General features: G+C 41.5%; 1 protein-coding gene across 1 annotated transcript in view; it reads right to left on the bottom strand.

Annotated features, from left to right (window-relative positions):
• The window catches only part of znf469 (zinc finger protein 469), a 54,839-nt gene that overhangs the window by 17,887 nt on the left and 23,500 nt on the right, over positions 1 to 13,452 (bottom strand). The gene's annotated exons all lie outside the window — the stretch shown is intronic.

The following is a 13,452-nucleotide window of genomic DNA, read 5'->3' as shown; positions in this document are numbered from 1 at the left end:
ATTTTGTCAGAAGCCTTCAGAACATTTGAAAGATGATAATGTCTGAGTGCTTCAAATTAAACAGAAAGCACAGTTATACTAGTGTCTCCATACCACCACCAACCCAAAGCCAAACCCCACCCTACACCCAATGTGGTTAACTGCTCAGTGGGGAAGATACAGGGAGTGTGAGTGTGTGTCTGTGTGCATTCATGTGTGTGTGCACGTGTAAGGGGTTATGGCATGTAATTCCAGGGGCTCCCCTTACCCCCTCACAAGTTTTTCCCTCCGTCTCAGACAAGTTTTTTTCTTATATTTATTTTTTTTTTCTAACCACTGGATTCTGGACTCAGTCTGTTTCCATATTGCTAACCACAACATTCCACAAACATGATGGAATCTTTGTTTTATAGTATTTAAAGTTGTTTTTTCCTAATTTTGATTCAATTTCCCGGATTTCTGAATATCCATGGAATAATGCGTGTGTTGCTGTGAAATAAATAGGTATAGTGTGTGGTAGACTGTAAAACATGACGGAGTAGTAATGAGGATATTAGTGAAAGGCTAACCTAGACAAAATTTCCTGACTCCTACTTATAATCACAATAACCTTATCTTTAATTGACAAAATCCTTCTTTCAGGTGTTATTCCTCTTGCATTCCATTTTCAACGTGTCAATATTTGCTTGTCGTTTTTTTCTGTCTGGGCAAAAGTATTTGGTTGCTTCCCAAAATGACTAAATTTTAATTAAATGTAAAAGAAACTGAGATGGAATGAGAAAAGAATATGTTGACTCTGGTGTTATGTAGACTCAAATGTAATCACTGCAGTGATGTCTGGGGTTGCACTCTTGCACATTTAGAGGTGTTTTCAATCAGGACAGAGTTAGTATTATAAGGGAAACACAATCAGTACGTTCTTCATCGACACATATCATCAAAGGCACCCTTAACTAAATACCACCTCTTTGGTGACATTTAATGAACAAACATGAGAAACTAACTTTCTCTTGGTTGATGGGGCTAACTTAGCACACAGCTAATTGTCGATAATACATAATAGCACATATTATCTGTGTCCATTGCATGTCCTTCAGCTTCACTCTATAATGCAGGTGGAGCCGTAACTGCAGAGATCTTCAGTGTGTTTTTTCCTCTGCCTTGCCAAAGTAGCAGACAGACTTTCTCTTGAGCCACCCACATTTCTTTATGTTTTGCTTCTGAGGAGCCAGACTTTCTTTTAATCTTTCAAAGTGGTCTTGAGTAATAGTTTTCCAGGCTTTCTTAAGGTTTTTCAACGTTTTCCTTTGGAAATTTTGCACTCATTTTCATAGCAGTCCTCAAACCTGACCATTTTCAGAGGAAATTGTTTTTTTTTTTGTTATTCAACACTAGCCCCTTTCACACTGAGGAATAACCCGTGTTTAATCCGCGAATTTAGCGTGTCCACTGTTGCGTTCACACTGCCGACCCGGGCTGCCGCGTCAACTCGACTCGCCTTTCGACCCGCGTTGGACCATAGTCTTTTTTGCCGAGCCGAGTTTGGTGTGAACGCAATCAACGCGGGTCGGACGTGGGCGTGGCGTGACGTGAGGAGTTTAAAAGACAGAATGGACAGCTGATTCAGAACAACAGCGACAGGTGACGACAAGTTAGGCTACTCTGTTTTAGCCTACATCAAGTTTGAGACATTTTTTAATATGGCCAACTGGGGAGACAAGGAGGTCCGCGAGCTCCTCAGCCTCCGAGCAGAGGACGTTATTTACCGCCACATTTCGGAGACTATTGAGAATGAGGAGTCACGTGACTCCGGTAGGCCGGTCGGCCATGTTGGCAGAAGAATCTATTGGTTGCCAGGGGCAACGCCATTAACTTAAAGGGATATGCCACCCCCAGGCCAAATTAAGTGTATCCCCGCATTCCCGAGACATAAATAAGTGTGTGGGAGCGTTTTCCTGGCGACCCAGGCATTGTCCGAATCTCACAGCACTGACCACTGCTTGGTTGCGCGTAATACATACATGCTAGCGTCGCCAGCGTCGCCACTCGAAATATTTCGCCCAACGTGAATTAATTTACTTGATTTACCTTCTAATTACTGTGTGAGTGGTGTACTTTCACATCGAGTGCAAATGACTGTCTAAATCTACAAAGAAGGCTTGTTTTGCTCATGTCGGTTTGGGAACTAGTTTCAGGTGCGGAAAATACAGCCGAAGAACACTCCCCGCTACGTCTTTGGGAATCCCCTCCCCCGACTTCTTCAAACAAACCAGCGTGAAGGGGGGTATTCCCAATGACGTAGCGGGGAGTGTGCTTCGGCTGTGTTTTCCGCACTGGAAACTAGTCCCAAACCGACATGAGCAAACCAAACCTTCCGTGTAGATTTAGACAGTCATTTGCACTCGATGTGAAAGTACACCACTCACACAGTAATTAGAAGGTAAATCAAGTAAATTAATTCACGTTGGGCGAAATATTTCGAGTGGCGACGATGGCGACGCTAGCATGTATGTATTACGCGCAACCAAGCAGTGGTCAGTGCTGTGAGATTCGGACAATGCCTGGGTCGCCAGGAAAACGCTCCCACACACTTATTTATGTCTCGGGAATGCGGGGATACACTTAATTTGGCCTGGGGGTGGCATATCCCTTTAACAGATATCTTAACGGATATCTTCCTGCATTTGTCATTTCGGTAGGGCAGAGACCACAACATAAAGAGATTTTTAGAGAACGTACCCGAGTGAAAATGCAGAGAACACACTCTCAACCACGGAGGGGCGCAATCGAAAGTAAGGTCCTTTCTTCTTATTGCAGCCAACCAAGCAACCCGGCGTCTCCTGGTCAGGTCAGAAACCTGCTCTCCCTGATGCTGCATCCATTTAGGAAACCTAAAATAACGTATTTCGTTGTTCCTATGTTTCCCAAACGTATTGTGTGAGGTACTGGAACAGTTCTTCACACAGCATTGATTTCCAGGCATGTTCTTGCAATTCCGTACTGTTTACACTTACTGATTTAAAAACACACGCGTACAATGTAAACGAACGGAGAGAATGGCATTTTCTCGCTAGCATTCTGCCAACATGGCGGATAGGGGCGGGGCTCTGTACTATGACGACAACTCCTCATTCTCAATAGTGCTCTTGTATTCTCCGCATATGTTCTTCGGCGGCATCCCACGTTGTAACCATCCACACCCCGTAAAATAACATCTCCATGAACTGCATACCCAGATAGCAAGCTGACATTGAAATGATATTGTTTTTCCATCTGAATCATCAGAATGGTTGACATTGAAATCTTGATGCAAAATAAATGTTGAATCAATATTGGCAAACTGATGAAAACCCGACACAACATAATGTTGACCGCAGTGATATTGAAACAACATTGATACATAGTTATCCTTAGTATGATTGATGCATCATTGATATTTGGTTTCCCGGGTGATAATAGTAATGTTGAAAAGTCATTGATTTTGAGTTGACCGGGAAAGATGATTGAAAAGTCATGGATTTATAGTTGACCGGGAAAGATGATTGAAAAGTCATGGATTTATAGTTGACCGGGAAAGATGATTGAAAAGTCATGGATTTATAGTTGACCGGGAGACCATCATATGGTAGACCGGCGGTACTGCACCCCATCCCATTCATTTCGGAATCAATTTCAGGTAAGAAAGCACTTTGATTTAATCTTTTGAATGCTGAACTGCCCTACACAGTTAAATGTATAGTTTACATGGTGCATAGGCTAGATACTGTCATAGCATTCTGTTATAAATCAAGCAGAATTCCTCCGATCAACAACCCTGCAAGTTGTCAAAAGCAAGTTAACTGCAGGCTTCATAAACACCCTGACGAAATAGTCAGTTAGCTAGCAATGCTTTATTCACCGGTTTATTTCCCAGCAAGGGGTGTTACAGTATATCTGCATATCCTTGCCCTACCTTTAGCTAGGATCAGCGATCGAAGAGGCAAGGTGTCTAATAAAACGATTGAATAGGCTACTTAACAATCAGAAGATTGACTTGAATTCAACGTTGTCTGGATGAATAAGTTAGCATGCGCTAGCAACACGTCAGCTTGCGTGATGCCTGGAGGCTGTCACTATCTTCTCGTCGTTTTTTTTTTAATTAGTGGTTTATTGATTCAGAATTAAATTGCTGTTTACTGACATTGTGATTTACTTTTTCTCTTTTTTCAGATCATTAATCCACATCGTCAAGTAAGTCCTCAGTTTAATAAGCTTCGTCTTAAAATATAGGATTCTATGTCTATATTTGAGAGGGAAAGATATACCACACACACACACACACACACACACACAGACACACACATAGTGTTTCTGTCACAGGCAGAAGTCTGCTATGCTTAACTGAAATGTATTTTTTGCTTGTTTTTTTTATTTTAGATGCCCTGACTCAACGACTGAGTACTGCAAATACATGAATTCGCACAAGCTGTGCAGAGCGCTGCGCTACGCTCCAGACCGGGCGGGGGGGATCTGGACGACGGCCACTGCAGGAGATAGCCTCGCGCATTAAAAGAAAAAAAAGAAAAATGCAATAAAAACGATGTTTGATTTAAAAAAAAAAAAAAAATGCATGGGGTGTTATTTGTGCTAGGCGATATAGCCTACAGGCTTAGTCTGCTATAGTTTCTATATTTTGCTCATAGCCCATCCTGGCTGTAGATAGCAGGATTAATAATAATAATAATAATAAATTTGTTTTATATAGCGCCTTTCATGGTACTCAAGGTCGCTTTACAAGATATTAATGTTAATGGTCTAATAATAATGTTTTTAATATTTTAATTTAGACCTTTTTAGATTAAACCTGTGGTATAGGCATAAATACCATTGAAGTTTCGTTGATGATTTCAACATTGTTTCAATATCCATTGTAATCGAAATATCATTGAAATCTTGTTGATCTCTAGGTATGATTTCAACGTTGTTTCAATGATAATAGAGGGTGCAAAATGATGTTGAATCAACGTCAGAGTTCGACGTTGATTCAATGACTTTATCGTTGACAGCGGGATGTTGATTTAACATCGTTTCAATGACTATTTGCTATCTGGGTATACAATTGCAAAAACGAGTCCTCAAGGTGTATTTAACCCTACCTCCGACGCATGGCTTGTGCCTACGTCATTGTACACGCCCAGCATTTTATGTGTTTCGTGTGACGCTCTGCCACTAGGCAACGCCCCCTGAACTCGGCTTCAGGCGACACGGGTCACCAACACGCCAAGCGTTCACATTGCTCGACGTGGGTCGAAGGTGCAATTTGGACCCGCTAAGATAGCGGGTCGCAGTGTGAAAGGGGCTACTGACTTATGAATCATTCAAGCATAAAGAAGGCACCTAACTCAAGGGATGATCCAGTTCAGCGTCTACATATAACAGACTACTTAAAAAAAAAGAACAAGATTTTAAACAGTATCTTTAGGCGCTTTGTTGCTAACAGCCCGTTGCAGAGTCACATAGTTTTTTTCAGTTTATTTTGTTGCATTTGCGAAAATGCCAAAAATAACACAGTTTGGCAGTAATAAAACTTTTGCATCAACAAGGTGATTCCCAAAGAGCTAATAACAGAGAACTTGACATATGTAAGCACAGCATGCAGTGTCCTTCAAGAATTTGATGACATTTGATGGCAGAGGACAAATGAAGAAGATGCAGGCCTAAAAACTATCGATAGCAGAAGAACAGTATCTGAAAGCGACGTCCTTAATAAAAAGGTATAGAAATCCAGCAAAGACCTGACACAGGTCCTGAGAGATGCATCTCACCCTTTAGTTGATCCATCTCTTATTGGTCAAAATCTCAACCAAAACAATCTCCATGGAAGGGTGGCTGTCAAGAGACCATTCTTATAGAAGAAAAAAGGCTGAGGTATGCCAAATGACACATGAACTATACTGAAATGGAGAGGTGAATCCTCCCCAGAGCCTGTAGGAGGACATTGCTGAAGCATTGTGGAATCATCTTAACAGAGAAGAGAGCAAAAGGCAGCCAACATCCAAAGAAGAGCTTGGGAATATCCTTTAAGAAGCCTGGAGAATTATTCTAGTGAAGACTAGTGAAATAAATTACAAGAAAGCTTCTCTAAGAGGATGCAGGCTGTGTTGAAGAATAAAGGTGGTATCACTAAATATTGATTTTCAAGCACTGTACAAAGTCTGTTTTTGCTTAATATACTGTATTTCCATTTATGTTTACAGATGTTTCAATAAATCACCAAATCCATTCCCTGTTTTCCTGGCCATGATAGGAAAAAATGAGCGGTGGCTCAAAACTTCTGTATAGTGCTGTACATATCAGACATACTATATATAAATCTAAGGCAGAAAAGGTGCCACTTAAGACTGGTTTAAAGGTCACCAGAGTGCAATGAAAAATATTTAATCTGGATTCATTGGATAGGCCCCCCACACATGTAAACAAGGTGAGTGATAAAATAGGGAAACCTTGATTTTAACTGTTTCAGCTACATTCTACAAGGAAATAATAAATCACAAGTTTAGATTTTCCATCAAATTATTGACCACAAATTAACCAGCAAACAACAACAAAGAAGTGAAAAAGCTATTTCACATTCTTATCATCAAAATAGTGCCACTCAGTTGTGTCAGATAAAGAGAAAACTCTTTTTTCTATTAGTGACAGTGTTTATATTGGGAAATTTTTCATCTAGAGATGAGACAAATATTATTGGAACACTTAATCTCCCTATCTTATCTTCATTTTCTAGTTCTGTTATGACATAAACATAGATGTGTGCAGAGTAGACTTACAGCCCAGCTCCAGCTTTATATAGAGAAGTTTTGTGTTTATCTATTATCTACTGTAAACATTTTTTTGGCAGTTCCATGGTCACTCAGTAATTTCTGCAAGCATAACTTAACAGACTACCATTGATCAATGGTACTCAAGAAATGTATCATGGAGGAAGCCTTTTATTTACGCAGGAACTGCATGTTTTGCGCCATTACCTAAAGGAAGCCAGAGGCAGTGAGTGGAGTGTGGGGCCACCACCACATAGGTGAAAGTCCAGAGATGAGACTGGGCCTGCAGAGTCAGAGTTACAACCCAAGTGTCAGTGGCCTCTGGGGACCCAGCCTTTTCTTACTGACCCGTCACCCTCCCACCCATGAATCACTGAACAAACTCACCTAAGACAAGCGTGCACAGACAGGCAGGGGTTGTAGATAACCGAGTCTTCCTGCCACTATGTTTTGAAAGAAGTTCCCTTTTCCTCATACATGATGCATACATGGCAAAATACTTATTCAGCACTACACATGATATTATTTGCACAGCGTCACAAAAGCCCAGTAATGACTTTCACAGGTGGCCTATGGTTGGTGCGCCATAGTAGGGGCTAATGTTTTGAGCAGATAAGAAATTCTATATTCCTCTACGAAAGAACAACATACAAACCCACCATCATCTGGAATTTAAAACGTCTGTGTTTGGGTGAAATAAATAAGTTACAAAGACAGTGCAGACCACGTAAAGTTTGACTTTCTTAAAATAAAATCTATCTTTTAGCTGGATGTATTTCTCCTATTTCTCGCCTTCACACCATGAATTATTACAAAGTGACACTTGTGGAAGTTGAGAGTGGCAGATATACATTGAAGAATCAGGTGAAGTACTGTCAGACCCCAGCATGCCTTCAGGCCACACTTATAACCTTTCACCTTTTGGTAAAAGTTTTACTTGTAAGACAGTGGTTTCCTTGCACTCAGACAAGTGGTGAGACAGTCGAGTCCCGACTTGTGACTGAGAAAAGGGATCTTCCCTGAAACCTTGAAAAAGTGGGCTATATAAATGCCCCAATGCCAAACAAAACAAGCTAATTTTCATTAAATATAGTTTTCCCGTGAGACTAATGAGGTGACAAATCTACACAAGCACCAATTGTGAATGAACCTTTGGTCAAAGTTCATGTTAGCAATTAAGAGAGGGGAATGTTTTGGGCTTTACATAAATGCACTGTGCGTGTGACTGCATTTTCCATTTAAACATGTATAATTGTATATGTGTGAATATCTGTGAGTTGGTTTGCTGCATTTAGGCATACAAGTGCTTTCATGTATAATTTGAGCATACTTTGTGGCAGTGAAATGCACAAATGGGAGGGGATTATTCAGAGTCATAGGTATACTAACCCAGAGGAAACAACAAAATATTTTAGTCTTAAATAGGGCTGGGGTCATAGACTGGCACATAGACATTTAAATAAAAGAGAAACCAGACTCATGACAGGAAGCAAGTTATTCGACTTCATCACCATCACGTGATGAATACCAACAGAAAGAACTCAGAAAAAGTAACCAGCAGGGTGGGACTCAGACAACAAGAAGGCTGGAAAACCATCATAAACAAATGTCCATCTTCTTAAGTTCCTCTGCTTCAAAACCCCTGAAATAGATGCACCATCATTCTTCTTCCTTTCTTCTTTCTTTCTTTCTCCAACTCATTCTTATATGAAACTAAATTTCTTCAGTTTGGCATTAAGCCACAGGAACTTAAGGGCGGGGGGGGGGGGATTGTTGCTGGGAGGAAATAAAAACATTTATAGAAGATTTAGGATGAATGTTAGTGGAGCAGGCGAATGATTGGCAGTCATGGCTTAATGCTAGAGGCAACACAGCTAACTCAAAGAATGAGAGCATGAGCTGAGGTTATTTGGAGTTAAGTGCTCTGGGGGCGAACCTGAGAGCTTTTCCTCTCCAGTTTAATTCTCAATCTGATAATAAGATGGTTGAAAAGGACAGAAAATAAAATTAAAAATTAAAAAATGTCACTGAGTAATATTTTTCTCTCTCTCCTTTTTTTTGAGTTTTAAAGTCCAATTTGCACCAATGCCAAAATCAGTATTCCCCCTGGCCAAAACCCCTTAGTAAAGAGGGAATTCCAGGCAGAGTTAGCTTGAGTCAGTACTAGCATTTTCCAAATTCACTCTTGCTGCCTCTCTTTAAATAGCCCAAGGAAATGTCAAAATGACCCAATTACGACTCAGGGTTTCCTAAGTAGCCTGTGTCAGTGCATGACAAGGTATTCAAAAATATACACCATCACAAAACAGCAGGATCTTGGGGGCAGTACTTTTCTACTTTTCTTCTGTCTGGTTTTATTGGAAATATGTTCGAACAGTGAGCTGGACTCTGTCAGAGCCTCTGCTTCTTTCTTTTGTCTCTCGGCTCTCAAGGTTTTCCCAGGTCAGGGCAGTTCTTCAAAGACTCACTGGAGCTAAACGGTCTGCCAGAGACATATATTGGAGTAGATTTGACTAGACCACTTTATCACTGTATGTTGCAATGCAATGCTATAAATCACAAACTCTGTTTCAATAAAAACAGTAAGAATGCCATTGAACTGTGACATGGATGGGCACTCATACACAAAAGTTACTTTGCCTGAACAAACACCACTAAAAATAGCTTCTAATTTAGTATCCCAAGTCTTTGGTCCATTTCAACAGCTTAGCTGCACCTAAATTAGCACTTGGAAACAATAACAATGAATCCTGGTTGAATAAAAGCCTCATTCATACAAAGTGAATCAGAGTTGAGTTGTCATTTAGCGAAAATTCAGGAGGATTCTAACTTTACTCTTTTATTGTGTTTGTTTGTTTAGTCCAGCAGGAGACAAGGTGGTATGCATCCTGTTAAAACCCCCTTTATAGTGATGGTTTGAACAAGCCGTGACAATTAAAGCAAAATGAGGTGGAATGTGATGGATTAGTTGGAGTGCCTAACATTCCTGCAAAGCATTCTAACGAACTGTTTTGTCAATGGGCTACCTTTGTAAGTGAGGCCCTTTTTTAATTTGCAGATTCAAAAAGTATTTAGAAATGCAAGAAAAACGTGGTGGTGTTGGTGGAAGCTGATCTAGGGCAGTTACAGGAACTGAAATAAGATACTGTAGAACACAGTTAAGCAATTTGCCCGTGAACCTAAAAGTCACAATGGGGAGAGAAATTAGGGAGAGGACAGGAAGTCAAGCAGATAGGAGACAGATTCCAGCTCCCAGGGCTCTGAGTGCAGACTGCCAGTCTACCTCACATACAGGATGGATTGATATAGTAGCTTTTTTGCAACAGACAGACGCATTTCAACAGGTTCTCTCACAATGGGATATGGAAAAATGAATCTGCAGTACACTTGAGACTTAAACTCTGATTTTAGTGCATTAGCATTCCTTACTCTGCAACAGAGAATTTAATAGACAACAACTTGGAATATCATCCAGCCATGAAAATGTTTGGCAAAGGCCTCAGCAGCACTCTGGTAAACAACTTTTCCTATCTGATCATTGACTTGAGTGGCAGATGCTCAGTGTCAACTTCCTCGGGCTCCATCTTCTTTCTGCACAACATAAACTTTTGTTTCCCATCTTTCTTTCCTCTTTTCTATCTTTTGCTCTCATCTCACCCTCCCTCTCTCCCCATCTGTCCTGTGTAGGTGTGGCCTGTGTCTTGATGCTCCTACAGCAGGAGGACTACCTGGTGTGTCGCTGTGCAGAATGGGACAGAGGGGTCTGCTGTTGAAAAGGAGCTCTGTGCTGCATCTGCAGATCGTCTTACACGACCACTTCCTGCTTCCGACCTACTCCTCACAGGCGGCCCTGTGTGCCAAGGCCGAAAAAAGCTCACACAGAGGGGTTCAGTCCACCCAGGGGCTGAGCACAGGACCCTATTCATCCTCTTCCCAAAGCTCCTCCCTGCTTCTCCATGATCAACCTCAGGATAGCTTTATTTTAAAATTCACAAATATTCCCCCATCTGTGGCACTGAGGTAAACTAAGTACCTATTGCTTTTTTTATACTGGAGCTTGACAGACAATCTGTACCAATGCTGCTCTCAGACTTGGTAAATGAAATGTGCCAGTGGCAAGCATTTGTTGATGTCTGTCTATTTGGCATCTGTTTGGTTACAAGATACTTGAAAGAGAGGAGAATCGGCCAAAGATAAGAGGTAAGTTTGAGCTATGACAAAGAGTTACAAAGATGCTTCATCAGTGATGGTTCCATATAGGTGTGCAGCAGGTGGGGATATGGGGGAAGGGTGGGTTGCACAGACAGAAGCAGGTGGGTATTGAAGTTGTGCTGCTATTCCTGGAATGCCCACTTCCCCAAGCTAGTCCTGGCAACATGGTGGAGGACAGGAGCTCAAGAATACTGGACTCCACCTGAGTCGGACTATTTACACAGGGAACCTGACGGCCAAAAGGGCAGGGGTATTTAAGATTCTTGGGGAAATGGTAAAATGGGCAAGTGACTTCTAAGACAAACAAACCTAGAGCATTAATGATGAGTCTTTCACTGCACTGGATGTTTTTGCTTTTCCTTCTGCATATTGCAACAGCACTGCCAGAGCCACAGTCTGTTTTCACTAATGTCCTTGTCGTTCCACCTTAGGTCGTTGGACACTGCCTTGTTTTTCTTTTTTAAACACATTAAAACAGCACCCGATACATCCACTCCTACCAGGGGGATAGAAAAACATTTAGCTTGCAGGCTCCCCGGGTTTCCCCCTCGGATGTCAGCCTCAGATGAAGGTGAGAAGAATGAGGCTCTGTACAACCACTGCAAGAAACCATTCATACGGCCACAGCTTTGCCACAGAGAGTGTGGAGAACTGACCCATGGTGTCTAAAACAGAATCAGAACTTATCCAGTCCCTGCTGTCCCAACACCACACAACATCAGTATTGATCTAGTCTTTGCTGGACAGCACAGCGCTACTAAGACTACATGTCCACTGAATTAACAGGATGACTGCTGAGTCTCAGCAATGTAGACAACTCCACCACGGCTTTAACCAAAAGGACAAACTTAAGCAGGATTAAGCTCAGGTGGCTCAACACCTGCATGGATAAGAAGGTGCATCAAAACACTCAACCTATTCATGATTAGCCACAAGCCTGCAGAGACACTGCTACTGTATTAATAACAGAGCACCGACTGAGGCATATTCTCAAACTACTATATATTCTTTGTAGTTGAACTCTCCCATTTGCCCTTGCCATGCTGAACAGGAGGCCTTATTGTAGGATGGTGGCTTACTGGGGGCTGTGGAACAAACCAGAGACCCTGACAGAGCTTGTTCCCCTCAGACCTGCTCAGGCTCAATGGAGACCAGCAGTGGAGGCTGGGATGCAGAAAGTAGCTTCTGTGCATCAGCTATGCCCAGCCTCCCTGGCTTCACATGCCTGTGTGAGAGGCTGGCAGTTGGGCCAAGCCAAAGAGTGACCAAAGAGAACGCTGTGTGTCTAGGAATATTTTTCTCAACCAATGTCTTGTGGAAAGTATGCAGGGGCCTTTACTTTAAATTGACAAAGATAACACAACACTTTCCTGCAGAGATATGTCAACCTCTTGACATAAGGTAGAATGAATGAGTGTGATTTATTGCAAGCCCATCAGGTGATGCTACACTAAGCGTCCAAAACACTAAAAACTTATAGAAGCGTGGCTTAATGTAGTGGCCTTAAGGCAAAACATACCTCTGAGAGTTTGCTTACTTACCTTAAAGTTTAAATACTTTGCTTTGAGCAAAAATGCACATAGTTTCATAGTTGGAGTTGCCACCTTATCAAAATGATCTTTTTTTCCACTCTATCTTTGCTATATTTGTTTTACTCATTTAGGCATATGCAAAAAAATTTAAACCCTTATGTATACCTGGAGAATATAAATGTAATGGTAAGTGCAAAAGACCCTTAAAAGGCTTGATCCTGTCAGTCTACAATGCATAATTTAGTGCAGAAGTGAATAAAAACAATAGATACAACTGGATAAATAGGCAGATATCCATGTACAGCATAAAAGTATACAGCAAAGATAGAAAAAAAAAAAAAAAAACACGCTTTCTTAATTGTGTAAAAGTTAAAAATGGACATACAAACAGTGTCAAAAGTCATAAAGAAGACAAAGATGATGCCCGTAGCACTTTCTTTTCAGTCTCCACTCTTATTAGACTTATCAGTAATGTAAGACCTTAAGGACAATTGTCCTGGAAGAAGAGCGGTTTTTTCTGTACCTAAACTGGTGTTCAGAAAGAAAGTTTTCATTCATAACAGTCAGAATTGATCTTGGTTCTTGATCACTAAAAATAACTTAGAAATTGATCAATTCGAATAAGTTGTGATTCTTTATTCATCTCACTCATCTCCCGGTTGCATGATGGCGCCAGTGTGCTCGTCGGCCTGCCGTCTGCTCCGTGAGCTCTACCTGTCCGTCTGAAGTTTTGTCTGCTCTTGCTTCTCCTCCTGCTGCACTGGAAATACTCCGCTGCTCTTCTGATCTATGATCGCCAGTTATTGCTCCACATTAAGGACTCACTGGACCACTTCACCAGTGCTAATCCTGCCGTTCATCACCGGTTTCATCCAACGTTCATCCAGCCGTCCCTGGAGTGCATACGCCGGCTCTCTTGCTGCTCTGTC

Source organism: Odontesthes bonariensis, chromosome 7, assembly GCF_027942865.1.
Source record: "Odontesthes bonariensis isolate fOdoBon6 chromosome 7, fOdoBon6.hap1, whole genome shotgun sequence".
In the NCBI taxonomy this organism is placed as follows: domain Eukaryota; kingdom Metazoa; phylum Chordata; class Actinopteri; order Atheriniformes; family Atherinopsidae; genus Odontesthes; species Odontesthes bonariensis.
The sequence above is the reverse complement of the archived record's forward strand: the minus strand, read 5'-3'. Positions and strand labels throughout refer to the sequence as shown.